This window comes from Panthera onca, chromosome E1, assembly GCF_046562875.1.
Source record: "Panthera onca isolate mPanOnc1 chromosome E1, mPanOnc1 haplotype 2, whole genome shotgun sequence".
Classification (NCBI taxonomy): Eukaryota; Metazoa; Chordata; class Mammalia; order Carnivora; family Felidae; genus Panthera; species Panthera onca.
In genome coordinates, this window is record NC_138352.1 from 8,552,240 (window position 1) to 8,560,374 (window position 8,135).

General features: G+C 52.0%; 1 protein-coding gene across 5 annotated transcripts in view; it reads right to left on the reverse strand.

Moving 5' to 3' along the window:
• SLC39A11 (solute carrier family 39 member 11) overlaps positions 1–8,135 on the reverse strand; it is a 424,573-nt gene that overhangs the window by 414,708 nt on the left and 1,730 nt on the right. The gene's annotated exons all lie outside the window — the stretch shown is intronic.

The following is an 8,135-nucleotide window of genomic DNA, read 5'->3' on the forward strand; positions in this document are numbered from 1 at the left end:
GAAGGTGAATTCCTTCTACGTTTCCGAAATTCAAGGAAATCTGATTATTTTCTTTCTCTTCTTTCTTTCGTAGGAATTCTAAGGTAAGGTGTACTTTGAATATTTATCGATACGTCAGCATACGAATAAATCATTACAAAGTTAAATTATTGTCTGTGCACTAAAAACATAGTGAGCGTCTACTATGTTGCCAGACATTATTCTGGAAGCTAGGAATTCAGTGAGATGAAAGGCAGACCAAGTCTCCCCTCCTTATTGCAGCGGAGACACTCAACAAATAAAGGACCGTGAACTCTCAATATAGTGACAGACGCTCTGATGAAAATACACGGACAGCCAAGAGGATGGTTAAGCACCCAGGCCCCGAAGCCAGACAGTCTGGTTTGCGCCTCAGCTCTGCTAATTCCTAAATGATTGGGGGCAAATTATAGACTCTCCCTCAGCCCCAATTTCCTCCTCAATAAGGTAGACATGAGAACAGGATCCAGTTCAGAGAGTTTTATGAATTTGGAGAATGAAGTAAGGTAGTTCGTTCATATTCAGAGTCCGTAACAGTGGCTGGCATACAGTGAGCCCCTCATAAAGGTTAACCCTTCCCACTTTATTTTTTTTAATTTTTTTAATGTCTGTTTATATTTGAGAGAGAGACACACAGACCACATGATGGGGAGGGGCAGAGTGGGAGACACAGAACCCGAAGCAGGCTCCAGGCTCCAAGCTGTCAGCACAGAGCCTGACGCGGGGCTCGAACTCACGGACCGCGAGATCATGACCTGGGCCGAAGTCGGATGCTGAATGGACTGAGCCACCCAGGTGCCCCTAACTCTTCCTACTTTAGATGAGGGCGGCCCAGGCAGGCTTCTCGGAGGAGGCAACCAGCCTGTGAAGATCTGGTAAAAGAAACGGCCAGAGGGAAGTCCTTAGGGAGGAGTGGGCCCACAGCCTGTTCACGAAACAGAAGGCTGGTGAGGGAGGAATAGAGGGCTGGGACCAGTGAGGCCCGCAGGGACTTGGTGGTCTTTGATGGGAGTTTGCCTTCTGCCCTCCAGGGGCAGAAAGCCACTGGAGGTTTGAAGCAAAGGATGCATTACGATGGACGGGTGGAGGTGAAGGACAGGAATCTATTGTAGATCAGGGATCAGAGAGCCACGATCCACGGACCAGACGTGGCCACTCTGCCTGCTTTTGTAACTGAAGTGCTATTGGAACACTGCCATGCCCACCGATTCACATCTTCTCTATTCCTAACCCTGCTACCGAGGCCTCGTTGAATAGTGATAGAGACCACGGAGCGGGCAAAGCCCACTGACGCTGGCTCTTTCTAGCAAAAGCTCATCGACCCCTATCTTGGAGGAAGAATCCACAGGGCTCGTGAATGGATGGGGTGTGGATGGTGAGAGGAGAGGGTGGAGGGTGATTCTGGGTTTCTAGCCCTGGCTGGGCAGTGCCATTTCCTGAGATGGGGGTGCCCTGGAGGAGAGTGTAGGATGGGGGGGCGGGAAGAGAGTTATCAGTGTGGATGTGTTAAGTCTGAGACGTCTCTTAGGCAGCCAAGTGGAGATTCTGAGGAGGCAGCGAGGGGTCCTGCAAAAGCTCAGGCTGAAGTCACACACGCAGGCGTCACCTGCAGACACGTGTTCCCTGCCCTCTATTTCCACCACGGGCACAATTTCCACATGACCTGCCACAGTGACCGTCTAACCCTGAGGGCCAGGAGGAGGTCACTTGGTCCGGGAATGCAGGGCAAGAAGGGACCGGTGCTAAGGCTCGAGCCTGGGCCCATCTGACGCCTGAAGTCAAGCACAGGAAGAAGAGCCAGCAAAAATGATGGAGAAGAAGTGCCTCGTGCGGTAGGAGGAAAGGCCCCGGGGCATGTCGCAGAGGCCAAGAGGAAACAGTGTCCACAGGCCGCAGGTCAGCTATGCTGAAAGGCCCAGGAACAGAGAAGCTGCTGGAGCTGGCGAGATGGCCAGGAAGGGCCTTGCACTGGATGGAGCGGGGGACGTGAGAAGCCCTGATGGGTGGAGCGGAGCAGGACAACAGGAGGTGACTGGAGACATCTCCTTCTGACGAGGAGACGAGAAGCAGACGGGGGCTGCCAGAAGGCGTGCAAAGGAGCACGATGCTTACGATGGGAGACACCAGAGGGTATTTTTAAGATCCAGGTTCCCCGCCCGCCCCGCCCCACTATCTGAAAGTGGAGATTCCTACAGAGCCTTTCGTTGGCCGACACGGGGCAGCGCAGGGAAGCAGTTACCACTGATGCTAAAAGTCACCTCTCGTAGTCTTTTCTGATACCTTCGGACACATCTTGCTAATGGACACACAAAACCAGCACAGATAACAGCCTGGACGCTCGCACAGTCCAAAGCTGGGGCGGCCAGCCGGATGCGGGGATGCCGAATGTGGTCCCTGGAAGGGGCTGGACACCCCTATCCCCGCTAAGGTGCGCTGCCTCTGTAGGGGCCTATTCGCGCTTTCGGCCTGTTTATCATAAAAGTGAAACTCCTCCTCGGGTTTCTTTTGGTTAGCGAAAACGGTATGAAGGGAGGTCTTTCTTAAAAGTGAAGGGGCCTTACACGAACTTTCAAAAAGCAGAGGATGCCCGTCATGGGAAGGATCCTCCTGAGCCATCCAGAACCCTCTCTCCTTATATGGGAGAGAGAAGGAGGTGAAGATTTTGAGAAGTGGGGAGTGAGATCCAGAGGCCAAGTGGAGAGGTCAAGGGAGCAGGAACACTTTGTTCTTCGTAACAAGAGAGAAGGTGGGAGGTCTAAGTTTCTATTCAGGCAGGTTGGTAGATACAGCAGATTTAACATGAGGACATTCGTGTCTGATTACTTTGATTTTCTCAATACGTACAAGAAAGGCTCATCCGCTGTGGAACGGTTGGGGAAGGGAAAAGCCTGTGTATGGGACTTGAAAAGAAGTCTAAGGGGAGCCTGGGTGGCTCAGTCAGTTGAGCGTCTAACTTCAGCTCAGGTCATGATCTCACGGTCTATGGGTTCGAGCCCTGCATCGGGCTCTGGGCTGACAGCTTGGAGCCTGGAGCCTGCTTCGGATTCTCTGTCTCTCTCTCTCTCTGCCCCTCCCCTGCTCTCTCTCTCTCTCTCTCAGAAATAAATAAACATTAAAAATTTTTTTTAAAAAAAGAAAAGTTTGAGCTTGCTACAAAGCCACTGAATTTTTACGTTTATTTGTTTTGAGAGAGAGAATGAGAGAGAGAGAGAGGGAGTGCATCTGTGAGCAGGGCAGGGGAAGAGAGAGAGGGGGAGAGAGAGACTCCCAAACAGGCTGTGTGTTGTCACCTCGGAGTCTGACCTGGGGCTCGATCTCACGCACTGTGAGATCTTGACCTGCCCCGAAATCAAGAGTCAGGCGCTCAACCAACTGAGTCACCCAGTGCCCCTAGAGTCACTGTTAGTCAAATACCTTTTGTCTTCTCTCCAGCATCCAGCACAGGGCTAGTTAACATAGCAGCCACTCAGGGCGCCTGAGTGGCTCAGTCGGTTGAGTGTCCAACTCTTGATTTTGGCTCAGGTCGTGATCCCAGGGTCGTGAGACTGAGCCCCTTGACAGGCTCTTCACTGAGCGCGGAGACTGCTTGGGATTCTCTCGCTCTCTCCCTCTGCCCCTCTCCCCTACTCATGCTCTCTCTATAAATAAATAAGTGAACAAACAAGCAAACAAACAACACAGTAATCACTCAATTACACGCCAATCAAGGACATAACATTTGGAGCATGAACTCTGCATCGCCTATCACCATGTTTTAATCAAGGTACTGAGAACGTGTGCACCCCGGATGTCCAGGCTCCTTTCGTCAGGTGTGATAGCCTGCCTGGCTATTTGTTGAAGGCGGAGTCTCCAGAATCTGCAAACAGTTGAGTCAAACAACCAACCCTTCCACCGCAAACGTCAGCTCTAGCAGACACAGCTATAAAGATAAACACAGCTATAAAGATAAGCCGGCGGGACGACTGCATTAGGCTCTCTCCATCCGACTGGCATCTCAGCCCAGAACAAACACCAAACGTCTGAATCCCACCAGGGTTCAGGTGTGGAATCCAGCCTTCCTTCCAAGCCCCTGACATTCCTTTTATCAACACGGTGTGTCCTTCGCCAGATCAAATCCTCCTAGCTTTTCTCCCCTCTCTGTTAATCTGCTGAGGGTGCCTCTCCTTTTTTCCTTCTCCTTTTCCATCTCTTCTCGCTCAGCCAGAATTAAGCTCACTTTCATGTTCCCACGTAAGCTTCCATCTTCTACCTGTTCTTTCTCCTCCGGGGGTGCCCGGCCCGCATCCCACCCCAACTCTTGGGACAGGATGCCCTCTCTCTGACACCATCATAGCGGGACAGTATCCTGCAGGTTCACCCTTCAGGCTGAACACTGACATGCCCGACACACGGCCACCCAGCACCGTTCATCAAAGGAGAGGTCCTGAAACAAGTCGGTGAGGTGGGTGTGGGATGAGTGAGAACCGTCTTAGGCAATTGATGGTAGAAGGTCCTTTTGCCTTTTCCAATGCATTCAGTGAGCAGATACTTTGTGATTCTGTGACACTGTGCATGGCACTATTCATTCATCTTGCAAATATTTATTCAATTGTTTAGCCCGGGAGCCAAGGTCTCTGGGCCCCTTTCCTGGATGCTAGACCACATGTGGCATCAGGGAAGGAGACCAGTGAAGAACCCTACAATTTAAACATGATGCTGCCTTGCTTTCCATATTTCTATTAAAAAGTAAGGATCGGGGTGCCTGGGTGGCTCAGTCGGTTAAGCATCTGACTCCTGATTTCAGTTCAGGTCATGATCTTATGGTTCAGGGGATCGAGCGCCGCGTCAGGCTCCTCGCTGACAACACTGAGACTGCCTAGGATTCTCTCTCCCTCTCTCTCTGCTCCTCCCCCACGTGCGTTCCTTCTCTCTTTCGAAATAAATAAGTAAACATTAAATAGATAAATAAGTAAAAAGTAAGGAGGATCCTGCCCCCTCAACCATCTGAGTGAGACAGGAACACCGACGGGTCCAGAGAAAGCAAACGTATCAGAACGTGGTCCCAGCTTTGAAAGCGGGCTCTCCGGCACCAACACTTGGCTACCAGGCCTGACCAGCCGCCTGCCGCCTGCCCCCACATCACCGGAGAAGCACTCCAGCTCGAGTCCCAAACTGCCAGACAATGGCAGAGACCCACCTCCGGGCAACAGACAGGAAGCAGTGTGGGCACCCTCTGAATGTTGCTCAGAGTGGTTTGACCCATCTGTCTCTTGATGTTCTAAAATTTTCTTTGAAGCTAATAATGTGACAAAGTAGGGAGATCAAGGACTTTCGAGTCAGGCTGCCAGGGACATATAGACAGGCTGCGTAATCTCAGGCAGGTTACTTGGGTTCTGCCGAAGCTGGCTTTATCTATCAAATGGGTGGAAAGCCACCAATGCTGTAGGGTTATTGTTGGGATTAGAGATCACATATGCAAAGTGTCTGGATGGTGCTCAAAATCACAGCTCTCGTAACTAGCAGAATGCTGGGGTTTGAACTCAGAGACCCAGGGTGATCTAAATGTAATCTCTTGAATGGGAACACTGGATGTTTCCTGCCCCTAAAGATTTAAGCTGAAAAGAAGAAAATGACACCAACACACCCCTGCCCTCCCCCCCCCCACACACACACACTTCCGTAACCAAAACAAAATGATGGCACGAAAACTCGGAAGTGCCCTTTGCTCATGTACCTCCTTGAGCAAAACAAAAGAGACCAGTTTTTCATCTCCGCCCCTGTGCCCAGCATTTGCCTTGTTCAGCTGCTGAAGCTGAGCTCTTGGCCCCCATCCTGATTTTGAGAAGGCAAGATGGTAAAAGAAAAAAAAAAAAAAAAGGCAGAAGATGAAGGGGAGGGGGGACCTTGACATAGAGGGGAAAGGAAAAGGAACCAAAGAAGGTAAAGAGTCAAGGACACATTACCTCCAGCCCCGGGAGTGTTTCTAGTGCCCAGTTTCCAGAGCACGAATGTTCAGGAACAGCCTGTCAGGCGCTCAGCTCTGCAGGCAGAAGAGCAACAGTGGCATCTTCAGGACGGCCAGATGAACTTGGCCGGGGAAGCAGAGGGTAACCTGCTTTCACAACACGCTCCACAGTGGAGACTTCTGCGGCCAGCTGGCCTTTCCTCTACTTGAGATGGCAGGTGTATGCCCAAAGAAACCCCCAGGTCCCCCACCATAACCGATGCCTCAACACGCCTCCCCCTTGCTGTTAGAGAGACACCAGCCACACTCTTACTGAGCTGGAAACTCAGAACAGTGTGTCAGTCAGGGTCTCTAGGGCGAGCGACCAAAAGTGGTTTTGATTTTTCAAAGCCATCAAATTTATCAGTAAGATACTGGACAGCCCATACAACCTCCGGGAAAGCTAGAGAATCAGGCTCAGGGGACAGACAGGAATAAAGAGAAGCGAGAACATTCAGAACCCAATCAAAGCATATGTCTAGGCAATCAATTCAGATGAGGGGCCTCACTGGGGTCGCCCACCACTGCCAACAGGACCAGTGCTACATGGGCAGCTGGGAGCCCCAGCTGGATTCAATGCCCCTGCTGCCCCTGGAGAGTGGATGTTGCCAAGAGGTACCTTCACTGCCCCCAGAATGAAATCTCCAGTGCCCCTGATGCCTCTTGACATCAGTGGCTCTCCATTTAAAGTCCCCAGCAGTTAGTTGTCTGACGAGCCAATCCCAGGCCCACAGGCTTTCACCACAGCTGTAAGGGGTCTCTGGAAAAGATCTTGCCCCACAGAGGTGACTTCCCCCAACACAGAAGACATTGCACCGATGCTGGGCAGCCAACGTCAAGAAAATGTCCCCTACAGAGCACAACGGACTGTGATGGCCAACTGCAGACCCACCATCACTGAGTGTTCTGAGTTTGTGGAAAGGCGCACAATAAAGCAGAAAAGGCACAAGCCAGGAATTCAAAACTCTAGATGAGATTCCATACCTCATCAGCCGTGCAACGCAGGAGGGCACATAAACTTCTCCGGGTTTCTGGTTATGCATGGAACAGAAACGTTATCCCTACATATTTTGCAAGGCTGATGTGTGTATCAAACTAGTTCGGTTTGTGTACAGGCTTTGAAAATTAGACTCTTACTGAGTAAGTCCATTTGTTTCTGGGGGTCCCAAGGTACCCATCTGTAAAATGAGAACATTTGCTACGTTGTAGGGCTATTGTAAGGTATAAAGATCAATGGTTTCATTTACAGATTGAAATCTTTGCTGTCTGGGATTTGTCTTAAAGTAACAGAGGCCGTGGGTGGGAGAGGAAGTGAATAGGGGTACAGAGGCGGCAGAAAACCTGGCGGGTGGGCACATGACACCATCCTCTCTGCGTCAGTGTGAAAATGAACTCTTCCATAATAAATGTTTTTAAAAGTGAAGGGTCTTGGAAGTACTCAGAAGAAACAGGCCACCCCCCCTCCCCAGCTCATCACTGCCGATTCAGCGTTAGGCACCCCCAGCCCACACTGCCAGGCGCTGTTTCTCAGGCACCGCGCCCCTTCCTCTCTGCCCACCACCCTCGGCCCCACGCGAGTGCCAGTGCATCCTTCGTGGTTAAACACCGTCTTGAAACAAAAACCAAAGCCGCAAAGAACTGATCGACATCAAAAGAAAAACCGAAGCCAAACGAGCGGACGCGCGCCTTAGAGAAGAGCCGGTCCCAAACAACTGCGAAGTTACTTTCGAGGATGAACAGAAACGGATCCCAACTCCTCCACTCCGGGCGTCGCATTCGGCCAAGGGCCCCATAAGATAACGCCCCGGTGCCCGCAGACAGCGCAGGGAGCCAAGTGGTCGAGTTGCGCCGGGACCCCGGGCGGCTGCGGCTTTCCGAGGGGCTCGGGCGTCCGGAGCAGACAGTACAAACGCGCTGTAGGTGCAGAGGTCGGACGCGTTGAGGGTGCACCTGCGCCGGGGCGCCGACTGACGGTCGGCCCTAGAGATCTACCCCACCCGCCGCGTCGCCCTTTAAAAAAAGTCACCACCCATCCCGGCCCCGCCCCTTGGCCGCCGGAGCAGCCCCTAGGAAGAATGGCGGGCAGCGGGGCGGAAGCGCTTCCGCCCCCATCCAAGATGGCCGCCGGGCGGGC